The sequence below is a fragment of the Ambystoma mexicanum genome, chromosome 14, assembly GCF_040938575.1.
Source record: "Ambystoma mexicanum isolate Mex_15411 chromosome 14, UKY_AmexF1_1, whole genome shotgun sequence".
NCBI lineage: Eukaryota > Metazoa > Chordata > Amphibia > Caudata > Ambystomatidae > Ambystoma > Ambystoma mexicanum.
The window spans coordinates 208945958-208972460 of NC_090940.1; positions in this window are offsets into that span (position 1 = coordinate 208945958).

Sequence of the window (26503 nt, forward strand, 5' to 3'; positions counted from 1 at the left end):
CAAACACGCAGAAGAGCACTGAGTTCGAAAAACATCTGTGCATTTGTTCGGTATCTGTATGCCTTGATGTATCTAATGTTTTGTAATTTCACTGTTTTGGCAGGAAGCCATATTCGACATATTAAACTCCCTATTGGATGGTTATTTTCCTGTGGTAACAATGCCTATTCTTATATTCCCGCTAATATTTCAGGTGGTCCCTGTGCATTAACCCGCATTAGCTTAGATGTTTTCTGTACAGCCCGCCATTTGTCGCTCCACGCATGCTGTTCATCATATTGGTTTATCTTCTGATTGTGATTCTAATGTGCAATTGATGTCCGAAGCTGAGGTATTAGCACTGGCTTTTTCTTTCCTGGGAGTTTTTGGGTTGCCTGCTGGGGGCTATACAACTTTGATTAAACTGGCTTGCGTTGTAGTGAAAGGACTTAACGAAACCTCTCAGGCTTTGACTGAACTTTTACTGGATAATAGAAATTTTAGAAGAGCAATTGTACAAAACAGGGTCGCTATTGACTATTTGTTTTTGAAATACAATCTGTGTTGTAATACGTATAAGGAATGTGTTGCTTTAATTTAGAAGACCGCTCCCGTTCTATAGAAAAGCATATTGGTAATTTGCGAGAGTTTGTTTCTCAAATTACTCAAGACCAGGACGGGAGCAATTGGGATCAGATGTTTTCCTGGATTCCCAGTTCATTATGATATATATTTGAGTGCATTTCTGTTACATTGATGATTTTTGTTGTTGGTTGCTGTTGTATTTCTTGTATTCCAAATTTATTCGACATGTTTCGTCCATTTGCAGATAGCGAATGGATAGCCGTAGGCTTATGGTGAATGAATGTCCAAAGGGTGGAGTGTTATGCATGAACACATAGGGCCTCATTACGACCCAGGCGGTAAGTTACCGCCTGGGCCGTGACTTTACCACCATGGCGTAAACTACGTTTACGCCATGGTGGTTGGCGGACTTACCGCCCCATTCCGACCTTAGCGGGGCGGTAAGTCCCCAATCCCCATTTACCCTTCCCCATTCCCATTTTTGCCCCATAGGGCATAATGGGAGTGGGGAAGGCGTTAATTACGCCACCGTAAATTATGGTGGCGTAATTAACTCCATGGTCCCTTAGCGCCATGGATTTTAACACCTGCTAAAAGCAGGTGTTAAATCCGCCATGGCGCTAAGGGACCTCGTACTCAGGCGGTGAGGGTCGGCGCTGTTTACGCTGCCGTAAACCCCTTACCGCCTGGGTCGTAATGAGGCCCATAGTCCTGGGACCTTTAAGAGAAGGCAGCAATACTTAAAGATGGATGGGGATGCAGAATGTACTCATACATCAATAATCAAACCGACTCAGGAAGTTGGCAAAACTCTGTTCTGCTTTATTATCAATTATCTAAAACAGGAAGTACAACGGGCATCCAACGTCGCAAAGCACGATCTCGATGCATTTCATAAAAAACATAACTTTTATAGTCAAAACTCATCATCATTGACATCATACTACGTGGCAAACTACAAAAACCTATATGGGAAAGTGATTGGTTTACAGGGAACATCTAAGTATACGTGCCATACTAATGGGGATTGTGATTGGGTCTCTAGGATTAGGTGGATAATTAAGCCCACCCAAGTAAAAGTCATCTTCATCGTAACAAAACACACAACGATACATTGGTTACACAAACTATAGGGCTCTCTGTTACGTGGTCCTCTACAATTGGTTGGCACGCTTGTTCCCCTCTGGAATATTCCACACGCTAGCAGCATGCAGACTGGTACCCCAGGTGCTGGGAGGGGTGGCTTGGTCATGCCTTCCCACCCAACTAGCCCAACATCTATCATCACTCTTGCTGTACGCCACTAATTAAGTGTTTGAACTTGGCCTTGTAGAAGCTCTCTGTGCCTGACAGTTAAAGGGAATGTGGCATGGTTTTATCTCCTGGTTTCGGTGTAGCTTGACCCAAAGTCTATTTAGATCTGACCATGTGACTGGAGAGCACGTTTCCGAGCTCTTTGCTGCCTATAATACTATTAAATGCTGAACTCTTGACGCCTTCAGTGTTTTTTCATTTCACTTCAAACAGAAGTTTGTTTCTTTCTCACGTTCATTGTAAGCTTGTGACCGACAACCAGGCTCTCTGTTGCCTCGGCTCTTAGTGCTGGGCCAGCCAAGCCTTTCTTGAATTATCTTTCACCATTAGTTATTTTCCAACTGCGCCACACTGAAAACCTTTCCTTTCCGTAGGGTTTCAAGCCTTGCTAAAGTGCATTGTGGAACATCCAGGTTCTATACATTCCTATGTATATACATTGGCGCATCGGTGCAATCTATTCACTACGTAGCTAGCCTCAAGATCACTTTGTCTACTTGCGTTTCAGCATCTGTACAAGTGTAAAATGTGTTTGCATTTTCTTCATTGCTTCTTTGCACAAACATTTTCATTTCGATCCTGAAATGTTGCTTATCTTCAACACATCCTCTTCAGATCTTATAGAATATCTATGTTCTTTCATCTTGTGTATCTTTCTAAGGTGCGTCAATTTTGCTTCGCATCATGTCACCAGTCTTATTTCTTACTCATTCTCACACTTCTTCCAGGACTTCTTCCAGAAGACCATTATTTTTTTGTGCATGCATTTAGGGTTTTCTGAAAGGATACCTTGTTTCAAGAATCCTTTGCGGTACAGGCCTCCTTACTGAAACTGCACGTGTTGCAATTTGCGGTTCCCAACATTATTATTTGACACAGTGATTGCAGCCTTCACCCTGCCTGAAACTGTCTAATCGAGCGAGTGCGTGCTGGGTTAGCCCATTGTTATTTGTGTTACAAATATTCATGGTGCTCCATCTCGCGGAAAATCGAGTATTTTTTTGTGCTCCTGCATCATGCAGTCTGATGACTGGCTAATCCTGCTCTTCTCCCTGCTAAACCCATTTTCTGGGTTACATCTGGTCATTTAATTATTCTGCATCTTCTGTGGCCTCATTGCCATGGCCATTTCTGCATGGCTGCTCTGCTTTAATGTTTTGCTGTGACTACTTGGCCAGCCTGCACTCCCTCCTCCCATTGGTTGCTTTGGTCCTGAAAGGCCAATGATAGCATCCGGGAGGCGGGAGTTGGCCGAAACAACTAAGGCCCACAATGAGGCCCCTGTCTGCTCCCTGTCTGCTACAGGTACGCTACCCCCCCTGGGTTGCCTGTGTTTCTGTATGTACCCCCTCTGGTTGTCTGTGTTGCTGTGTGTGTAGCCTCCTGGTTGCCTGTGTTGCTGTGTGTACCCCCTTGGTCGCCTGTGTTGCAGTGTGTAACCCCCCTGGACTCCTGTGTTGCTGTGTGTACCCCCCCTGGTTGCCTGTGTTGGTGTGTGTACCCCCGGTCACCTGTATTGCTGTGTGTGCCCCCCACCTCCCTGGTCAACTGTGTTGCTGTGTGTACCACCCCTGGTCGCCTGTGATGTTGTATGTACCCTGCCCCTGGAAATTTGTGTGCCACTGTCACCCTGCAACATGGGGTAGCCACCATGTATTTGCCCACTGGTTGACTTTCGCAGTTGTGTGCTGCTGCCGGCTTGCAACATGCAGTTAACCTTCGCATCTATGTGCTGTTGCCGTCCTGTAATATGGGGTAGGCACCATGTATTTGCACATTGATTGACTTTCGCATCTGTGTGCTGCTGCCACCCTGCAACATGGGATAGGCACCATGTATTTGCCCACTGATTGACTTTTGAATTTTATGTGCTGCTGGCGCCCTGCAATATGGGGTAGGCACCTTATATTGGCCCGTTGTTTGACCTTCGCATTTGTGTGTTGCTGCCGCCCAGTATCATGGGGTAGGCCCCATGTATATGCCTAATGCTAGACATTCGCATCTGTGTGCTGCTGCCGCCCTGCAACATGGGGTAGGCACCATGTATTTTCCCATTGCTGGACTTTGCATCTGTGTACTGCTGCAGCCCTGCAACATGGGGTAGGCACCATGTATGTGCCCACTGACTTGACTTTGCATCTGTGTGCTGCGGCCGCCCTGCAACATGGTGTCAGGCCCAATGGATGTGATCACCATGTACTTTCCTAGATAGTGAGCTAAAGACTCTGGGTAAGTCTCTCGTAACCAGGACTAATGTCTGGCAGAGGGACTCCCAGGACCCCCCTTGTTAATTTGCATATTTAAGTAACTTTGGGTCTCACCCTAAGTTACTAGGGGAATCCAGACGTGGACCCCTTGCTCACTATTCTTAGAGAGGCACAGATCCACCCTACTGATGAGGTCCAACCAGACCGAAACACGTGTCTGGGGTTTCTGTTGGTACTCTTGTTCAGAGCAGAATTGCCTAGCATTTCGGTGCTGGAATGCCCCAGGGCAGGACAAAGACTGATATGTTCAGGATATTTCTTCTCTGTGAAAGATAGTGAGCTAAAGACTCTGGGTAAGTCTCTCATAACCAGGATTAATGTCTGGCAGAGGGACTCCCAGGACCCCCTTGTTAATTTGCAAGGTATAGAATGCATACTATAAAAATTGAGTAGGAAAATGATTACGTTTTTTTCTATACCCAGACAGAAAAAAAGAACTCTACCATTTATGTAACCGACAATGCCTTTAACTGACAGTGCCTTTTTATGAGTAAAAGGAATGTATTAAATGAAGCGACTATCTGCAGATAATGGCAGCATGAGTCAGCCCAGAGTTGAACAATTCAAGACTGCAGTGCCCTGCAAAACCAGATAAGCATTCTGAAACCAGACAGTTAATTAGGCTATGTGTGAAATTTTAGCCAAGGGAAGCAGCTACATGACCATATTTGGGGTAGTTTGGCCGGGAAAATCCTAGGATGGGTGCCAGAATATATTTCAATTTGAAGGTTTAAACAGATAAGAATTAATTGCCAGGTGCGCGAGTATAGTCAGCAGAGAGTTTTGCCTGGACATGTTTAGAAAAGGGAGGGGGTTCGAATCTTTTGCTCTGAAAAGTATAAAAGGAAGCTCCGTTTTCAGAAGGGAGCAGGGCGGGGTTCCTGTACTTGACAACGATTTTGTTTGTGTCAGTCTGGCGTGAATAAAACCTGAAGTCTTTTGTGAACCTGACTCTGTCTCCCTGCCTGATGCTTGAAATACTTTGCTGAAATGCCAAAGGGTACCAGAGAGCCCTAGAGAGCAACAGAGGGTCCCAGAACGTCCAGAGAGCCTGGTAGAATGGAAGAGGTGAAGAAAAGCATGATCAGTGTCTTAGCACGTCATCTACACATGGCGAGCCAGCCAGGAGGGATAGGATGATGAACAGACTGATCAGATTACTGAACAGATTATATCTCTTCAAGCCGAAAAGAGCCTGGACAGTCAAGACTAAGAGACTAAGGTGGGCCATACTGTTCTGCCCAAGATAAGAGTGGAGTAAAGGGGATATAAAATAAGATAGGGATGGGGCAGACTGCAGCTGCCCTAGCTGATAGAAAAGAAGGGACAGGGACAGTGAGGGAGAACAGTATGGCAGAAGGGGAATATATATATTTGTGGTAACTTTTCAAGGAAAAATAACAATGGCAGTCCAGATTTGGGAAAAAGCCAAGAAATTAGCAGCATTTAAAAAATCACAAGTGTAAAATATTCATGGGGGACCCCAGCAAAATGTAATGGAGGGAGGTGGGATATGAACAAAAAATAACACCAGAATAAGAGTATAATGTATATATATAAGGGAAAAAATATTGACTCAAGGTACCTAAGCAATAGAGAGAGATACCAGGAGGAAACCTGAGAAGAGAGAGATACCAGGAAGATACCTGAGGAGAGGAGATACCGGGGAAGACGCCCGAGAGAGAGAGGATACGCCCATTTGCCTAGCGTGTAAAGACAGCTGGATGTAGTTTTGCACCCAGAGCCCAGTTAATGGGGTGATTAGGACACCAAGAGAATTTAAAGATTCCTTCAAAGTGGTGAAATTGCATTTTGTAAAGAAATGCACATATTTAGGGGCAGATATTCATGTAGCCGGCCGGAGTCTGTCTGATTTTGTCACATGTCATGTTATGTTGTGTGTCTAATTTGTTATTTGTTATGACTGTTCGTTTGTTTCATTTTATGGTGTAACTGTCTGTGTGCAATGTAAAACATTGGAAATAATATAAAATTATATTTTCAAATTAATCTAAAAAAATTGGCTTTCAGCCATGTGTTTGAAAATGCCAAAAAATAACAAAAATGTAGGTGATCAGATGCTATGACTTAAGGCACACAAATTCGTGGTGATTTCACCTCAAAAAAGTCAAACAGTTCTGAGATAAGTGTAAAAAGCTTTTGCACTTTTAGCCATCACAAAAAATTCAAACTAGCAACTATGGAGTTAAAATTTCCTAGTACTAGACAAGATAACTAATGGATCATGCTAAGAACAATAGAGTTTCGAATTAAAATGACCGAGTTACAGCGATTTATAGAAGTGCTGTTGTCATGCATTTAAGTGCGCTGAGGAAAGGAATACACTGTGATATTTTAAATTAGCTTGCATTTGTGAGATGACAAAAACATGAGTATATTTTGTTTAGCATGAAAAATAAAGCCAGAGCAGCTGCATGAAAACATGCAATTGAGAATTAATAGTTCAGCAGGATACAACTAACTTAATACAGTGATTCATCGAGAAAGGAATGCGCGATAGCAGTTCCTTGAGATAACACTGCCAAGCTAAGCAATCGCTCTATGTTGAAAGAAATGCGAAATGATTGTGCGTTTTGCAAGGCCATACTTATCGCATACAAGCAAGTGCAGTAAAAGACTGGCTTTATTTTATTAAAAACAATGTGTCAAATACAGATTACAGATGTGAAGGGTCGTTCTGAGCATTGATGCGAATTATGGAATAAATGCCCACACTTGGAAGTTGGAAGCATTTATAAGTGCAATTGCAGCTTACCCATTTGTTAGATGAAAACTATTTAGTGATCTAGTAAATGTTTAAGCGAGTTGTGTTTTATACATTGCATTTATTTTGAAAATAAAGTACATTACATGCAAAATTAATTTGTTGCAGAGGACAAGTAAGTGAGCGTACATGTAGTCTCAGCAATACGCAAACACACGATACACAGAGGAACCTGGGAATAAAAGGTGTCAACCTAAAAATAAGAAATATATTTTGAAAAACAGAAAAATGAATGTGTTTCACAGTGGGACAGCCCAAGAGGATGATCAGATGTGTTTTGAAGAGTTAAGTGGCACTAGGGTTTTGGAATGCAAGGAGAAATATGGCAAGAAAAATGATTTTTGGTCTAATGCTAGACATTGGGACTGTGTATCCATGTAGCAAAGACGGCTTTTAGGATTACAGATGTGGCATTGGTTTAGCAGTCTTTGGGGAGAATGTGTTAGCTGTGGTGTGATTTCAATAGGCACTTTTCAGTGGTAGTTATTTAAATATAAAAGGCGCACATCAACCCAGGAGCATTGTGACGCAAATACAAAGGATTTAATGGTACAAGTCCAGGAATACATTGAACAAGAGAAGAATTAGCACATGGATGGCATTGTCGTAGCCAGCTTAGCTATTTATCATGATGAGATCATGAAGAGGCTTGGTTGCACATTAATGTTTTCAACATTTTGAGGAAAGCAATGTAAGATTCTTTCATTTCCTAGTGCTGGTGGGAGGGCATTCCAGTTTTTAGGAGCCAGATGGCTAAAAGTGAGCCCCACAGTTGTGGATTTTTAAAGGCAGGCATATTGGACTGACCAGGTGGGTCTGATTGACTAATAAGAGTGATTCACTCTGATAAGTATGAAGGGACAAAAAGGCATCTTTTGTATGATGACCATAGTAAAAAAAGAATGCATTTATCTACCGATGACCAGTGCGCTTTTTTCCTGCCTTATGAGAGGCTTCTGTATGGGAATATTTAGTATTCTGTGTGTGAGATATATCTTTTTTATTGAGGAGTTGTCCATGAGTGCCCAGAGAAGAGGCGTTGTAGTGATCCAGTATTAGTGCCTGATGTAGTTTTGGCAAGGAATGAGCAATTCCTAGTAGAAAGGAAAAGCTTAAATGCATGAAAAACCCTTTATTTATTTGAATTTATAGAGCACACAGAAGCCCTTAGGCATTGTGGTGCTGTTACAAAGAAGAGACTTGCAGATTACAATGGAAATGGCATACATAAGAGGTAGCATACCACAGCTTCGCCTGTACTTATAGGACAAACAAATACATATTATAGTTACAATAGATGAGTGCATGTTTAGCGTACATTGGATAGAGTAGGAATTGAGTAACACATGGCATAGAGGTTAATTAAGCAGCAGGGGGAATATATATAGACACCGCTGTGGGAACTAATAGGGGTAGTTAAACAAGGTAGTTTTGAGGGTTTTGGTGAAAAAATTAGGAGGGATGGTTCTGCTCTAAGTTCGCTAGAGGAAGCATTCCATGGTTTGGGAGCAAGACGGGGAAGCCTAGCCCTCTGGCATCAGCTCTTTTGGTAAGTAGGACTTGTAGGTGAGTGACATGGTGACTTATTTTGGGTCAGGCTGAACTTACACTATTGACAGTATCGGTTGGAGATGCTGGTGCTGTCTGACACATTTTACAAAAAAAAAGGGGGGGTGCCCCCTGCGTGTTCAGTGGGAGTTTGGGGCAAAGTACAAAGAAAACACAAGGTTTTAACTCTCACTATTAGTTGACCAAGCAATTATGGTCTCGGTTCAGGTTCACTTTTCCCAACCAATAAATGTTCTGCTTCGTAAGAAGTCAGAAAGAAAATAGGAAAATACCAAAGAGAACAAGTAGGGCAAACACGGAAAATATATTCAGTCATACATTTTATTAATTGATATAAACAGAAAGAAAAAAATTGTTAAAATGAATAATATTATTCATTGTTCTGAGTAAAGAAATGTTATACAGTGATACTTGTGAGCAATACCAAACAGAATGTGCCCATAAAATGTTCAGAGAAATTTAGTCACAAAAAGCAAAAACCAATCTCTTAAATGGTTAACATTTAAAAAAATAGAATGATTCAAGAATAAATACAAAAAAGGGAAAAGAAGAAAAGCAAATATTTTCACATTGAAGCAAACAAAGTACACAGTTAGATTAAGATGTCTTGCATTGTTGAATCAAACTTTTTGTTGAGCAAAGGTAACTATCCTTTGTGCATACTCATGATCAGAGTCTGATCATGCTGGGTGAAGCTGCCTGACACATGCATTTGTGCGTAATGGTTAGGATTTTGAAATTAACCGTTCCTTCATGGGTAGCCAGTGAGCAGCTCGCATGGTGTGAGTAATGTGTATTATTTTGAGAATACTGAGAGCTGTCCACAGCATCACCCTGCACTATTTAGAGCCTGTGAAGATTTTTTTGTTGTTGCTAGGATGCCTGCAAATATGCTAGTATAGTAGTCCAATGTAACTCTGATAATGACATGGGAAATGAATTAGCAGTTTCTGCAAGAATTGTGGGGAAAGGAAAGGGTCTATGGCATTAATAAATGTGGTAGTGAAGCGGAGGAAATGGCACTCAATGATAAGTGCAACAGAACAGATTTTAGCATGTAACCTGGCACGACATGGACAAGGGTGAGTGGAGAAACACTCCTAAAGGTTGTTTTACAGCTGCAGAAATAGTGTTGCGATTGAAGGAGGTATTGGTGAACGTCATGAGATGCGGAGCAAATCATTTTACACTGGTTTTTTTAAACTAACGTGCGGGCAAGAGCAGGCATCGCCTTTGCAGCTGAATGGTCTAGTGTTATTCATGTTCTCTATTATTTTTTACTTAGAAAGCCCTCTGAAGTTGAAGGGGGTTATTGGGTCCTCTGTGACCTGTCTTTTTTGGGGAGTTTTGAGGATAGCATAATGTACTGAATGGGATTTTGGGGTGCTCCAAAAGGTTACTTTTCAGGAGCTCCACCTTGTGTGATGGGACAGCCTGAATGGTGTTACAAAAGGGTTAATAGTTTACAATTGTTGAGGCTTGGCAGCTGGCGTGGAGAAAACTTTTTGAAAAATAGTGAAAACCTTTTTGGTTCAGGACTAACAGTTGAGAGTCTAGTATTATAGGATTCAGATGGTTGACGAAAGGATTGAATGACAAAGCATGAAAGCATGATGTTGGTGTTTAGGTTACCAAGCAAAGCATGCTTTTGTATTTGGGACATGCACCATTTAGACACGAGCATAATTTTGAGGGCATGAAAACGGCAGAAGGCCAATGAGATTGTTTAGGTGAAAACTAAAGGATTTTATTACTGTGGCAGCATGGTAATATAGCCAGCTGTGTGACCTGGTGGAGAAATTATGAAAATATTTAATAAATTCAGGCGCAGGCCATACAGATTTATGAACAAAAGGAAGAAACAGATGACCTCCAGGAAATTAGAGGCATCCATAACATAGGGAAACATGGCAAATGATTAAACAGCAAACAGAATGAAATAAGAATCATGAAGGACAGTAATGGTTCAGATAAAAAGATTTAGGTTAAACAACGTCATAGATGACAATACAGCCATGCAGGGCTTAATGGAGTATGAAATGTACTTTCCCTACAGCATTACACAGATAAAGAAAGGGAGTGTGTTGTAGTATACATGATAAAATATATATAATGAAATAAATGCTCAACATAACTAAGAGATGATTAGAATATTAAAAACGTTAGGGAGACTTTGGGCCTCTGTTACACAGGACCAGAAAAATAAATCGGGAAAAGATGAAAATGATTGATTATCCTGAATAAAATAATGAATAAAAGAAAATTTGAGGAAGGGAACAATTGGGCGAATGAATGAAAGTATAGGGAATAAACTCAAAAGCATAAAACAGACATAAAAATAAAAAATTGGAAAACAAATAGCACTTAAGAGGTTTCCTGGCCAACAGTAAAAAAGGAGCGTAGGGCCATAAAAAGCATCAGTGACTATGAAAACCGAGAAAAGGAGTATGGCTGACAAAAAAAAAATTGGGTCAATCAAACAAGGGAAATTACTCACAAAGTAATTTTAAGAAAATATAGTGAGGTAAGTAAAAAACAATTTTTGAGTGCCTGTAACGATTTTGATTTATTTTACAGATAAGTTATGGATCTTTGCGTGGAAGCATGAGAAATGTCTGCATGGCCTTAATTAGGGAGAAAAAGAAAAAGGTAAGTACTAGTTCACGCTAAAAGGGTGTGGACACACAATTTATCAGCATCAAAAGTAGGAAGAGCCATGTGAGTAACAGGAAAAGAGGTAGTAAGAGACACAGTGGGCCTCATTACGAGGTGGGTGGTAAGGGATTACCGGCACCAGTAAGGGCAAAGGTGCTGGTAATCCCTTACCGCCCTACTACGAGTTCCCTTTGCGGGTCCTTCCTTAAGGATGGGAGCCGCAAAGGGACTCTAAAGCTAATAACGGTACCGCAATTTGCGGTACCGTTATTAGCGCCTTCCACATTCCCATTGAGCCCTATGGGGGCTCAAATGGGAATGGGGAATGGCCCTGGTAATGGGGAATTACTGGTCCCGCCAACCTTGGAATGGACCGGTAATTGCTCCATTCACCAGGGCGGAGTCGGAACGAGTTTGGAGACAGCCATGGCGCTAATAGCGCCATGGCTACCTCCAACCTCGTAATGAGGCCCAATGTCTTCAAGTGTTCAGCTATTTTTCCCAAGATAGGTACAATCAGGTGTGGAAAGAGTAGAGAATAGATGGCAACATGGCCATTTCAGACAACCACAGAAAACAGAAGTTAAATTGAAGGTGAGTAATTATTTTTTGTGTTCATAATGTCAAAGAAGGTTGAATGTGATAGGGGTATGCAATTATTAGAAGAGGCAAACATTGTTGGGTATGATAAAAAATGGAGGCACATCGTAAGAATCGGTGCCATAGTCTCAAAAAACAGGGGTATACTAGATTAAGTTAGGCAGGGATGGTGTGCAGCGAAATGCCTCTGTTTTGTCTCCATAGGATGAACACAAAGCACAAGCAAAGGCCATGGTGCCACCAAGACAAGAAGAAAAAAGGAAGAATGGCTGCCAAGGAGCATGTATTTACTGCTGAACTGAGGAAGCATTTGCAGCTAACCAGGAAGCACTTGCAGCTAACCAGGAAGCACGTGCAGCTAAGCTGAGCAAGGAACCAAGCCTAAACTAAGTATCCTGCAGGGTGATTGGGAAATAGTTGTTTATGTGCACCTACGAGTAGGAGAGAATGATCCAGAAAATGGTTTTGGATAGCAGAAAAGGAGTAAAGGGTTGAAGTTGAAAAGAAAACCTGACCCCTTTCCAGTGCCCGAATGACTTTCTTTTCCTATTTTGACTTTCTACAGACAATGGGGATTCCCAAGGATTTTTCTGTCATCTGCTACGGACGTTCCTAGAAGGCCAGAAAAGAAGAAAATTATTTCTTTAATTGTTATTTTTGTCTCCTTAGGGTTGCATGTGTCACCCTCAAGACAAAAATGTGTCATAACCAAACTCAGGTTCTAGCCGGCTGACACAGAGTGAAATATGGGGGTGTATTTTGTTAATGAGGCAGGAATGACCCATAAAAAGAAATGTTTAAATGAAAATGTCTTGTAGCTTTCTAGGAGGCAGGGGTGTACAATAAGAGGGAATGTCTTGCGATTTTTTAGGAGGTAGTGTATGAGAGCTGGAATGTGAATAAGAGGAGTTTTAAGGAAATGGTTTGGTAGGAAATGTTTTAAATAGAAGAGACATTTTACAAAAGAAACTCATTCAGTTTTATAGTATAGGTATACATCGAGGGACCTGTAAGCCTTGGGAAATTAACATCGAACCGTGTGAGGAAAGAGGGAGATTATAGAGAAACTCAGTGAAAGCCCGAAGCAATGTTGATCATCTTAATTGTGTCTGCAAAAGACTCCCCCAACCATGTGTCCCCATGCTGAAACATCCCCTCTTTTGGACTCATTTGAACAATGTAGTTATTGAAAGAGAAACACTCAATAAAAAGTGAACTCTTTGTGAAAAAGGGAAAAAAAGACAATGGACTCCTGGTCTAAGCATCAAAGAACCTGGGAGACTGACTGTGAAAACAGCTCAAAAGAAAGGACAAAAGCGACAGGACACAGACGGTCCACCGATGCCAATTTAAGATGAGTAATGTGGAAGATACGGAAGAAGAAAATGTGTGGAATAAGAGGGAAAGATACAGTTTGAAAACAGTGAATATCTATGCATGGCCAGAAGAAGAAGATCAAGGAGAGATTGTATTTCGTTGGGGTGGGAGTTGCGGACAAGATATGACATATGAAAAGACAATGGGCTAATGGGTTATCTCAAAGCTTGACCAAACACTCGAGTCTCACAATGACTGTGAAATTATCTGAGGCATACAGTTAGTTTAAAGTAGATGGAGAAAGGAAGTGGGGCTTAAATGAAAGAAGATAAAAGTAGTTTAGAGATACACACATGTTTGTTTTAAGATTAACAATGCGTTAGTATGTGACAAATTGTAGGATTGTGATAGAATATTTTTTAGATAAGTATCAATGATGGAGGACATGGATATGGTTGAAAGTCATTGTTTACGAACTTTCAAGATGGGGAAGTGTAATGGAGGTGCCGAAATGAAGATGAGGTACCAGCAACTGAATGCAGTAGGGGGCAGTCCCCCCCCCCACTTAAAGCCAGGCAGAGAAAATCGTATGGATTGATTTAGTATTGTAAATGTGTGAAAATAGAACTCCTAGAGTTAAAACACATTAGTACTTTAAATGGTGTTGTTTATAAAGTCAAAAATGCTTTGATCATGGTTTAGTAAGTAGGCAAGGTATAGAATGCATACTATAAAAATTAAGTAGGAAAATGATTACTTTTTTTCTATACCCAGACAGAAAAGAACTCTACCATTTATGTAACTGACAATGCCTTTAACTGACAATGCCTTTATATGAGTAAAAGGAATGTATTAAATGAAGCGACTATCTGCAGACAGTGGCAGCATGAGTCAGCCCAGAGTTGAACAATTCAAGGCCGCAGTGCCAGGCAAAAACCAGATAAGCATTCTGAAACCAGAAAGTTAATTAGGCTATGTCTGAAATTTTAGCCAAGGGAAGCAGCTGCATGACCATATTTGGAGTAATGTGGCGGGAAAATCCTAGGATGGGTGCCAGAATGTATTTCAATTTGAAGGTTTAAACAGATAAGAATTAATTGGCAGGTGCACGAGTATAGTCAGTGAAGAGTTTTGCTTGGACATGTTTAGAAAAGGGAGAGGGTTCGACTCTTTTGGTCTGAAAAGTATAAAAGGAAGCTCTGTTTTCAGAAGGGGGCGGGGGTTTGTGTACTTGACAACGATGCTGTTTGTGTCAGTCTGGCATGAATAAAACCTGAAGTCTTTTGTGAACCGGACTTCGTCTCCCTGCCTGATGCTTGAAATACTTTGATGAAATGGCAAAGGGTCCCAGAGAGCCCTAGCAAGCAACCGAGGGTCCCAGAACATCCAGGAGATCCTGATAGAATGGGAGATGAAGAAAAGCACGATCTGGGTCTTAGCACCTCATCTAAAATACTAGGTCCAAGGACCATTCGGATTGCGTAAGTACATAGAAAAGAGAGTAAGGGGAGGGAGGAGAGGGAGAGAAGAGGGGGGAGAGGAAGAGAGAACAGAGAGTAAAACAGTGAAAAGAGCAGAGAAGCAGAAGGGGGGGCGGAAAACAGTTGCAGACGTCAGTGAGGCACATAATGTTGCAAGGGAACAAACAATGTATGATATGATATGATATTTTATTTATATCGCGCTCATACTACACAAGTGTTTCAGAGCACGACCAAGCAAAGGGAGGGGAACAAGGGAGAACAAAAAAAACAAACACAGCAATCTTACTAGGCCCAGTGACATTAAGAATGCGCAAGTACATGGAGAAGGGAAAAGGGGTAAAGTGCGTGGAAGGAGGAGAAGTGGAAAGTGCAGTACAGAGGAGAGAAAAGAATAAATAATAAGTGAAATAAATAAATTAATACAGACAATGAAGAGGTGGTAGTGCAGCTAGAAAGTGGCAAGTGCATGATTGGTCAGATAGGGTATATCTGATAAATGCAGAAGAAAGGTGGGGGGCTGTATGAGTACAGATACAGATCCCAGTGCAGTGGATGGCCCACAGGCAGTGCAGTAGGGAGGCAGGGTGAGCAGGTACCTGGGCCAAAAGGACAGTGCGTGGCCAGGTGAACAGTGCCCAGAGAGAAAACAGGTCAGCAGGGGAGAAGAGGGGCAAAGGAAGATGCGAAGAGGAAGGTCTCGAGGTGGTTCCCGTACCAGAGATGGTTCTCCTGTAGTTTCAAGGTGGCAGGGAGGCTGTTCCGAAGGGAGGCCCCAGCTGAAGACAGAGATCTACACCCGGGCAAGGATTCACGAAGAACAGTGGGCACAGCATGAAGCAGGTCCTGCCTGAGTAGGGATCCAGGGAAGGTCCAGCATGTAAGTTGAGGCGGTGCAGCCCCAAGAGTCAATATAAGCTTTGCTGCCCAAAAGTGCAAAGCGGAGGTTAAAGATTTGGCTTATTTTTTATTTTTCTGCCCTGCTTATTCACACCTTAGACTAAGTTTACTAGTGCCTGTTTTCAAAAACAAAAGATTTGTACAATATTGTCTGGCCCTCTACTATTTATTAAAAACCGAGACCTCATTAATAGCATGGACACTTTCATCGTTCGTTCGTTTGTTCGTTCGTTCGTTCATTTGTTCGTTTGTTTGTTTGTTTGTTTGTTCGTACGTACGTACGTACGTAGAGAATGATATTGATATTGATATTTTATTTGTATTGTGCTCGTACGCAAGTGTTCCAAATCATGGAAGATTCAGTGGCCGTCCCATGGAGCCTCCTAGAAATGTTTCTCAAGGTCAGTGAATAATCCTATTTCTATCACACTACAGCAGATACTTGTTACCCCTTACTCGTGATATTCCCTTAGAGTACTGGCAATTTAGGAATTATGGAGAGCCGGCAAGTAACTTAATATATAATGCTTTGAAATGTGTAACTAAATGTTTCGATTTTTCACCTGTCTAGAGGTATTGCTCCGTGATGGAGAATGATTTTTAGAACTAGCTGACATTTTTCAAGAGAATTACCAATTGTAAGACAAAAATGTTGATATATAAGATTGCCTGTCCTTGAGGCTTGAAGTATATTGGCAAAACAGAAAGATGTGTTAACACAAGAATGATTGAACACAGGAGCTGCCTCAGGAAACACATTTTAACAGCACCATTATTTAAACATTTTGAGGAACAAAAACACCATTCTGATGAATGTAAGCTGGTTGTTTTACAACATGTTACTGGTCATACTATGATATGATATGATAGGTTGTTTACAATGCTCTTAATACCCAGAGGTTTCTAAGCCCGTACCCAGGGATCGAACCTGTGGTGCTCCGTTTGGACTTGCTGCCAAGGCGAGCGTGTTGACCCTGAGCTATCCTGCCTACTATAAAGAAAAACAAGACAATTCGGACGGAATTAGAACAGAAATGTATTTTTAGATTACATAGTGACATCACTATTCTAAACGAGAGGGTTGAATGGGACAAGTTTTGTGTACTTCGAACTAGGAGTCAGGTAAAAATAAATGGTAGTCAGGTGAGTCTGGCGGTTTCCCAGCGATAATACGGCCGGGATACCACCAGCGAAAATAGCGTTACCGCTACTCGGTCAGGCGCTACTAATGCCGGATCATGAGTAGCGGTTGTGCGGTTATTGCCCAATGGGTCCATGGGGCGCTATTTCTGCCGGCGGTAATTGCACCAACGGTAATAGCACACGGCCAAAACAGGTGGTAAGTGGACATTTTTACCGCCAGCTTTTTTCTGGAGGAAAAACTACAATTTACAGCCCAACTCGAGATTAGGGCAACCCTTAAATGCAGCGGTAATAGAGCTACCACCACATTTAAGGGCTACCACCCAACTCGTGATGAGGCTTAATGTGTGCCTTTTATTTCTAACATGTTCATTTATATTGGCCCGTTTGGAGCTAGCAGCGCATCGGCTCCTCTTTTTGGGTCGGGCTCCGTTCTGTTGTTTATTTTATATCAGCAAATCCACAGTTGATGAAAGTTAAACTACAGTTCCCATGGTTTCTGTAGTACTGTATGGGAAGCATCTGTGTTTAGGAGCTGGCGTGCTATGCTCCATTTCATTCATGTTCTCGTCCTTACAAAGGTGCAGTCGGTGTCCGACATGCGCTGTTTTTCGAGTCTCCTTGAGTGGGGTAAGCACTGTGCCAATGCAGTTTACTTTATTTTACTTAATTAAAAATGCAAAAAGTTTCTGTTTTGGGCAACGGGTTGTTTTTGTTCTTTACCGACCCTTCAATCTGAATGAGGCTTAAGTGCAAGTTGGTTTGATCCCCCTCAGTTGCGGTTTTTGATGGAGCGAGCTTACTTCATTCTTCGTGTTAGGTAAACAATGGTTATACTACGGTGTTGGGAGAGGTTACACCTAAGTTTTCTTGACACCCACATTGTTGGTGTGTTTTAACAGATTGATGAAATAAAAGTGCCTTTGGAAGCACATGAAACACTCATTTGAGCTATGGTGTTAGTAACCAGGTATGTTATGGATACATTTCCCTTATACTTATAAATATATAAACAAAATTAATAATTGATTTGAAAAGGTTACAAGTCTGCTTTTTTAATTCAATTTTCAGCTTTGAGAGTTTTGGATAGAATGAAGAAATTAAATTCCTCGATATGATAACCTTTCCCCTTGAAGACTGCCCATAGTATTAATTGCCATCTAAGGACAGAAACATGCGTACGTCTGGGCTAAGAGCCTATCTAAAAAATAGGCTAGTAATTGTCTAAGAGTCATTAAGAAGAGGGGATACTGGAGTATATTGTTTTTGGTGTTTGAAAAAGAAGGAAATCTTGTACAGCAAACAAGGATACTTTGCACAGTGATGTTTTAAAGTTAGTTGCGATACATTACACAGCCACGGCAGTGGCTGTGTAGTTATGGTTAAGTTGCTATTTCCATAGGAAGAGCCCTTTTTGGGCGGCTTATAACTTCGCTCCCCTTGGACGAATCCTCACCAAACTTTTATATATATATATATATATATTCATTGTGAATTATATGTGGATTGTGTGTTGTAGAAAGATATATTTTAGTATATTGAAATAAAATGGTACAAAATCTGAAAGTGTTAATGGAATACAATGTTATTGTAATAAGGTACTGTTGGAAATGTCTAATGGTGTTTAGCTGAAAAGTGTTGAAAAAATAGCCTGCATAATACAATAGGTCTCCTTTGTGTTTGTAATGATTTTTAGCACACATAATGAATAATCTAGCTCACGTATGAAATGGTTTTAGAGTTTTGGAACTAAAAATAATGGCATGGCCACATGAAACGAAATGTACACTGTAATGAAATGTGTAATGCAATGTTTCACCTTTTTTTTTTACCATTGCTGCAATTTTCTTAATTTTTTTTGTCTATGATGTAATTTTACTCTTTTTTGGACCAAATGTTTTTGTGTATATTGTGACTGTTTTGTAGAAGATGTATTCGGAATAAAAATAAAGGACTGACTGACTATTGAAACCCTGTGTGTGCCAACCCAACTTTGTATCGGAGCTGTAACAGGCTTTGTTTCCACCGTTTATTTGTCTTGTTTCTGAAAAAGCTGAACTGTGGGTAGCATATCAGAGGACGACTGTAAATGACAGTCGTCTGAATTCCACCAACATCTCCGGGTGTCCCTGAAATGTCTGTAACGGAGTAGCAGAGGCCAGGTATCCCTACCTGAGCCTCTGGATAAACAAGGCAGAGAGGTTAGCTATGAGCCGAGCCAGCTACTCCAGCCCTGCCACACAATAGAGCCCCAGTAGAGCCTAAGCTAGCCACGGACCTGACTCCACCATAAATCATACCATGTCATATTTCCTGCGAGAATGGGTTCAGGTCAGTATAGGGAAGTGCCACTTCCACCTAAAGGAAGTCCAGTTAATTTATGTTTACACACTACTCGCCCAAAGCCTGCAAGTTTCTGGATAAATGGCACGAACATGCGCAAATATGAACAATTGCTTATCTCAGCAGCCAATGTAACTTTGAACCAATGCCCTGTCTTGAACTTTGCCTCTCTGTTGCCTATCCCGCAGGACGGGGAACTGCATGATTGTGTCACTGTTGTGGAAACGCTTCTGTCTACCCTTACTGATTTATCAGACTCGCCCTTGCAGAATCCAGTTCTGATTCTGCTTGTGGATGGTTTGTGTCTTCGAAATACCTGAAATTGGAGAATTAGTCTCAGGGTATTCCATATGCACCAGAGATGTAGCCCAGGAAGTGGACTGATGGCCCGCCGCTAAATCTGCCCAGGTCGCCAAACTCTTAGCCCTCACCAGGGCAGGTACTTGGGCTTGGGATAAATCAGCCACAATTTTACACCGCCTCTCGGTATGCTCACTGTGTCATGCGCAATTGTGGAATATTCTGGAAGCAGTGTGGGTACCCGACATCCACCGGCACCCCTATACTGAATTACAAATAGGTGACAGCCCTACTGAATGCATAGATACTCCTTGCTGACCTAGCCAACGTTAAATGCACAGGACACAGTCCTTCTCAGTCTTTCACTGCCCAAAGAAATGCCCTAGTGGACTGTGCATCTCGTTCGGGTGCCTTAACCGTGCCCCTGATTCCTAATGATACTCTTTTTTGTGTTGCATTCCAACAGTCACTGATTGCCTCCCTTTCCAGCATGACCATACTCCAAGATCAAGCCCCTGAAGCAGAGAAGATGGCCTGGGCTCTGCAACAATGTAAATTAAGGGTTAATTCCCTTTGGTGCTCGTTAGATGGCCACCTGGTAGCACACAAGCTACCTCTTTCTACCTGGTCCATAAGGGGCACAGCATTGCACACTCAGGTGAAAATGCGATGATCGTTACCATAAATCGAGACGGGATCACTCCTAGTCTCACCACAATAGCATAAGACTACTCTGAAAGGTGTTCCATATATTTAACTCACAATGTTGGGAGAGCGGCACCCACCAAGCTATCTGCACGTCCAGTACTGGAGAGTCCCTTCTTAACAGACAGATTGTATGCAGCTCCCCACTTGCATGCGATTTTCATACTGTCTTGTGATAGTAGGTGTGCTCTCTGGGTGGGAGGAAGCATACGCGTGTAGTAAGGCAGACACCGCCACTGTGTCCAAGAAATGATTGGCAGAATTCATACCCCGATTTGTGCTGCCCCATGTCATAGAGAGTGACAGGGAAACCACCTTACTGGTCAGATCATTAAGGGAGTGTGCAAAACACTAGGAATAGCTCAGCAGTTCCATTCGCATACCCCTCCCAGTCAAGTGTTCCTATAGAATGCCGAAATGGTGACCTCAAACTTTGCTTGTCTAAAGTGTGTCGAGAAACCAGGCTGACATGGCACCAGGCACAAAAGATACTCACAGATTGCATCATGCAAGTAGGAATTGCTCTCCCTGCAGCTCCATACTTGAAAGAACATGCACCTAGAGGATGACACTGCTTGAGTACTGTTGCATGTTGGTTACAACTGTTTTCTCTCTTCATACTGCGGTCTGAGCTGCCCTGAAAGAACTGGCGACTGAACCCTATCATCATCTACAGCCTGGTAACTAAATCTTGGTAAAGTTCATCAGTGGAAGTCAGCATTCCTGCATATTAAGTCCTGCTGACTACTCATACTGCCATCAATTGCACTGGTACGGACAGCGTGTGTCCATGTTGCCCACTACTGGAAGGGTCTCTGCACCCCCCGAGGATACCACCTCTGTTTTATCCATCTCCAGGCCCCAGCCCCACTGTGACCGCTGACACGTCTGCCAGTGGCCCCGCCTACAGCCTGCCAGTGATAGTCCCTTCCAGCACTGCAGGCCCTGCACGAGCAACGCCAGGGGCAGAGACCGCTGCTCTCAGTCCACCAGTATGCATATGTACTGAATCAAGACGCACAGCTCTGCCACCTGTTCCAGATGGTGAGGTCGCTATGGGAACTGTTGCTCAGGCTTCTTCATCAAGCAGTCAAATCCCAGGAGGGCAAACCCCTGATTCAGATCCCGCTCCTGGCAAACCACCTCCAGTGTCTGACCCCCATGGATCTCAGAACGTAGGCCTGGGAATGTAGGCCCTCCACTCGCATGGGAGGCTGCCCCAGTGTCAGTGACCCAGGCACTAGTTAGCCCACTCGCCCCTGGATCTGACCCTTCAACGACGATGAATCCACTGGCACACTGGCAGAAGTTGCAAGATGTTACTCCTGATATGCCTGTGCCTGCTGGTTTTGGTCCTTGTTGCCATCACCTCTTGGTCATCCTCTTTGTTCCGATGACACGCCTGTGGCTCTGGTACTGCAGACATATTTAGCTTGAACTTTTAGAAAGGAGAGCACTATACGAGGAGTCAGAAATGAAAGCCGTATACAAGGTTGTCATAATTGTGGTTATAGACTTTTATTCAAATTAAAAAAGGGTTGGGAAAATGACTTTCTGACCCTATTCTAAAGAGGAGTTTCCCTACCTAAAAAACAAAACTAAGGATCTGTTTTTGTCAGGATATCATGAATCAAAAAAACTTCCTTGTGTCCAGCACATTCTATCCTGACCCTCACACCAAAACAAAAAAAACAACGTGACAAGTAAAATGTCCATAATCTGGTATTTGCAAAAAGGTGTCTTTAAATAAAAGTAGAATGGCTACAAAGTAAATGTTCTCCAAGATGAAAAGATCTTGATTCCAAAGGGTGATTCCCTTCCCCTGGATTCTTCACAGGTATCACAAATGTCTCTCAGACTAATAATTTTCTATGCCTTCATCAGCCTGCTCAATCTTGTAAACTCTCTAGCAACAAAAGTTCTTTGTTCTGACACAAACACATTTTCTGCTTGACACTCCTTGTAGGTTTTCAATTTGCCTGTTATACTCCCCTGCCAGGACTCTTTATGCACTTTCCGATGCCTGATGTACTATACTGTCAGGTCTTCTCTTTGCACTCTCAGATGCCAGGTGTACTCTCCTGCCAGGACTTCTCTTTGCACTTTCAAATATCTTACAGTTCCTCTTTATCATCCAAGTAGCATATATCTTTCTTCTTGGCTTGGTATTACTATTTGATGAGCAATCTTTGCGTTTACTTGCTTTCCACAATATCACTGTTTTTGACTTTACTTTCTGCAATCTCACAATCTTTAACAACCTCTTCTACCTTTCCTTTTCATAAACAATCTTCTTGCCGTTTCACTTTTGTAGCTTCCCACTGTTATGGTCTTCAGCGTTTTTGCCGAAACCCCATGCACTGCTTTGGCAGACTCACTGTTTCACTGTAGAGTTTCCAGGCTCCCTCGCGCTTATGCAGCGCCCCTTCGCTGCCGGTTGCATTATTGGCGTGGCTTGAATGTCTCTCCAGGCTCTCTCATGGCTCTGCTCCTGCAAGCTGACTGGCTTGTCTCTGGCTCCCTGTAAGGACGGTGCTGCTTCTCCTGGCTGCCAGACGCCCAGGGACCCTCTTGCAGTTTCTGGCACTGTCATCGTCCTGCCTCGCTTGCAGAACTCTTCTTTCCTTCTTTGCAGCGAGCTGCTTCGCCTTGCCACGCCTGGTCAAGCCTCTAGTGTTTGCACACCGACTTGTGCCTTAAGCTTCTACACGCCGACTCGTGCCTCCAGCCTCTGTCCGCCGTGGCTGGAGAGATCACATCCTCTACTGAACTCCATTTCTCAGCACAATGACCATTTTTAAAAGTCCTGTGCACAGGTGCCTTCATCCAATGACTAGCATGTCCATCACGCTTACTGTTAAGCATCAACTCCTTCATCTTCCTCATCTCAGTACTTGAGAATTTATGGGAGTTGAAGTCCATTGATATTAACTGAGGATTTAGGTGGTTGTGAGCATAAAAGTCCTCTTGATGGTTTATGATGCATGAATTTCTTTTTTTTTCAACTTGAATTTTATTAATTTTGGCATTGGATGCGAACATACAGGTGGTTACATATTATACTTTAGGAGCTATATCAAGAAATTGTTCCAGTCCACCTTAACAATATTTGACAACATTAACGTTCGATGTTCCAAAAAAAGGAAAATGAAAGCCCTACCCCCATCCCCCCACCCTCCCTCCCGAATCCCGAGTCTCCTTTATCCGTGGCGTTGCTATGTTGAATCGCAATAGGCTGCATGACATTCATCTTCAATCGTCTCTAGATCGTTGATCTCCTGTATGGTCTGTGACAGGCATGGGCTGTTGGCGTTGGGTCGTTCACCGTTCCGGCAATGTTGGCATGGGTTGAGTGCTACGTTGAGTCATCCGTAGCTGAGCATGGAATATATTGTTCTGCAAAGTCACGCCAGGCTTCCTCATGTCGTGCGGCCTTGTCATGGAGTATTGCCGTTATTTTTTCCATTGTATAAATGTTCGTGCCGATTTGTATCCAGTCCTTTTTTCCAGGTAAGCATGAAGATTTCCATTTTATTACAAGGGTTGCTCTTGCCGCAAGCAACAAGGGGGATACTAGGCCTTTTACCCTGATCAGTTCGTCATCGTCTTCTTCAAGGCCAGAAAGAATCAGGAGGGGTGACAGTTCCCTCTCTATGCCGTACAGCTGTTTGATCCATCCCAGAACTGCTTGCCAATAGATGCGGACCTTGAGGCAGTTCCGCCACATGTGCCAGTAGTCGGCAGTCATACCACATTGTCGCCAGCATCTGGGGCTGGAGTTCCAGAACATTTTGGACAGCCTGTATGGATCGTACTGCCATCTATGGAGCAATTTTATAGCGTGTAGTTTGTACTGGGCTGCAATTGATATTTTGGATGGCGTCTCATAAATTTTGTCCCAAGCCTTCTGGTCGAACTCTTTGCCGAAGTCTCTTTCCCATCTTGCCTTGAGACGAAGGCTCGGCACATCGTCTTTGGTGATTAAAGCCCTGTACATTCGCGCTATGAGGCCCTTGGAGGTGGTGGTCATGTCCAGGATCATCTCAAAGGGCGTTAGTTCGCTCTGTGTGGTTGCCTTCCATTCTTTTCTGGATAATACACCTTTCAGTCTTAAGTACAGGAAGACTGGTATTGGGTGAATTTGGAGGGCCTCCTCTATTTCCGTTATTGAGATGAATTTCCCTTTTCTCCATAGCTGACCGACTCTCTCGAGGCCGGCATCGATCTAGCGTGTTCTGGGATTTCTTCTCTGATCCCGGGGGACCAGAGATGGCTCAGGGGCGAAGGCCACGTGGTGACTCCGAGCATCGCTTTCCCCTTCTTAAATATGTTTCACATTGTGCCCAATATTGGGTGGTTGCGCAGTCTCCTCGTAAGTTTCGGTCTGGGGACCCATAGCCATTCTGCCAGAGTTACGTTGGCCAGAACGTTGTTGTTCAGGTAGACCCATTGGAGGTCCGTCCTATCTCGCAGGTGTGGGATCAGAATTCTAAGCTATGTGGCTTGATAATAGCGTTCGATGTCTGGTAAGCCTACCCCTCCTAGGTCTTTTGGCAATATTAAGATATCGTAGGGGATTCTGGGTTTCTTCCCATTCATAGAAAGTCTAGAATGGCCTTTCTGACTTGTCTGAAGAAAAGTTCTGGGATTGTAATGGGCAGGACCTGAAAAGGGTATAAGAACCGTGGAAGGGTCACCATTTTGATCGTGTTCAGGCGTCCCATCCAGGAGATTGTCAATGGTTTCCATTTCTTAAGGTCCGCCTTGAGGGCTTCGAGAAGCGAAGGGAAATTTGCTTCGTAGAGGTTATCGAGATGTCGCGTTAAGTTAATCCCCAAGTACCACAGTGTTGGGCCGCCGATGATCAGCCCGAGGCGCTCTAAGGCGATTTGGTGTTCTGGAGTTGGATCATGGAGCGGAAAAAGAATGGATTTGGCTTTGTTGATTTTGAAACCTGAGAGTGTGCCATATTCCTCTATCAAATGGATTGCTCGTGGAATGGAAGACGTCGGGTTTGACACGTGAAGCAGAATGTCATCCGTATACAAGGCAAGTTTATATCCTTTGCCATTCACCTGAATCCCTTCCACTGCAGGATCTGCTCGAAGCATTACGTCAAAAGGCTCCAGGGACAGCGCGAAAAGTATTGCCGAGAGGGGGCAACCTTGTCTCGTACCCCTGCTGAGGGGGAACCAACGGGAGAATTGAGAGTTCACCGTAACCGACGCCCTTGGGGTTGTATAGATCGCCTTGATCCCTCGGCGGAGTGTGGGGCCCAGGCCAATTTTTTTTGGTGTGGCCTCCAGGAAATGCCATTCGACTCTGTCAAACGCCTTCTCGGCATCGATTGAGAATAACGCTGGCTTGTTCAACGATGTTTGGGCCTCGTGGATTAAGTGCAGGGTTTTCCGGGTGGAGTCCGTGCCTTGTCTGCCCAGGATGAAACCCACTTGGTCGTTGTGGATTATTGCGGGCATGTGCGACTCCAGTCTTGCAGTAAGGACTCTCGTATAGATTTTGGCATCGATATTTAGAAGGGATATTGGACGGTAGGAGGCACACAGCTTTGGGTCCTTACCCTCCTTGGGGATGACTGTTATCAGTGCTTCAGAAAAGGATTCAGGCGCGACACCGGATTGAAGGATGTTGTTAAATAGGTCAACCATGAATGGGAGAAGGGCATCTTTGAAAGTCTTATAGAACCCCACTGTGTACCCATCGTTCCCGGGGGCTTTCCCAATTGGGAGTCTTTTGATTGCTTCTTCAATTTCTTCTCCTGTGATGGGGGTTTCCAAGGTATGTGCTGTGTCAGGCGGGAGAGTGGGCAAGGGTATTTTGTCCATATACTCAGTTATCACTTCTGGATGCGGAGCAGCGCGTGACGTGTACAGCTCCTCGTAGAAGTCGGCAAAGGATTCCGGGACACTGAGGGGATATGATTTGCAGGAATTTCCATCGGTCTGGATCGTGGGGACCCACCTCTCCTGGCGTTGACCACGGAGTCTTGCGGCTAATAGGGCGCCTGCTTTGTCCCCATGTTCATAATGCTCCTGCTTCAGGTATTGAAACTTGCGCGCAATGCTACCCGCCTCCAGTTGTCGTAGTTCCTCCCTCTTGTCGTTGGCCTCCTTAATCTTTTGCGTTCTATCTTGGTCGGCTGACTGTACCATGCGATCAAGTCGGGTAATTTCGTTTCGGAGCCTATTTTCTATCAGTTGGTGCTTCTTTGTTTCGCTGCTCCCTCCTTAATAAGTAGACCTCTCCAGGTTGCCTTGCCAGCTTCCCAAACTGTGTTCATGGCAGTTTCGCCCGTGTTGTTAAGCTCAAAGTATTGAGTGATGTCCTGTTCAAGTTGTTCCCGAAAAATTGGGTCCTTAAAGAGAGACTCGATGCAACGCCATTTAGAGCATCTTCGAGGAAGAGCCATTTGATCGAAGGTGACCGTGACCATATCGTGGTCTGACCATGAGATTGGGCTTATGATGGCTTCAGTCATTGCCTTGACGAGGTCTGCGGTTAGGTATATATAGTCTATTCTGGAAAAGGTTGCATGCGGTGCT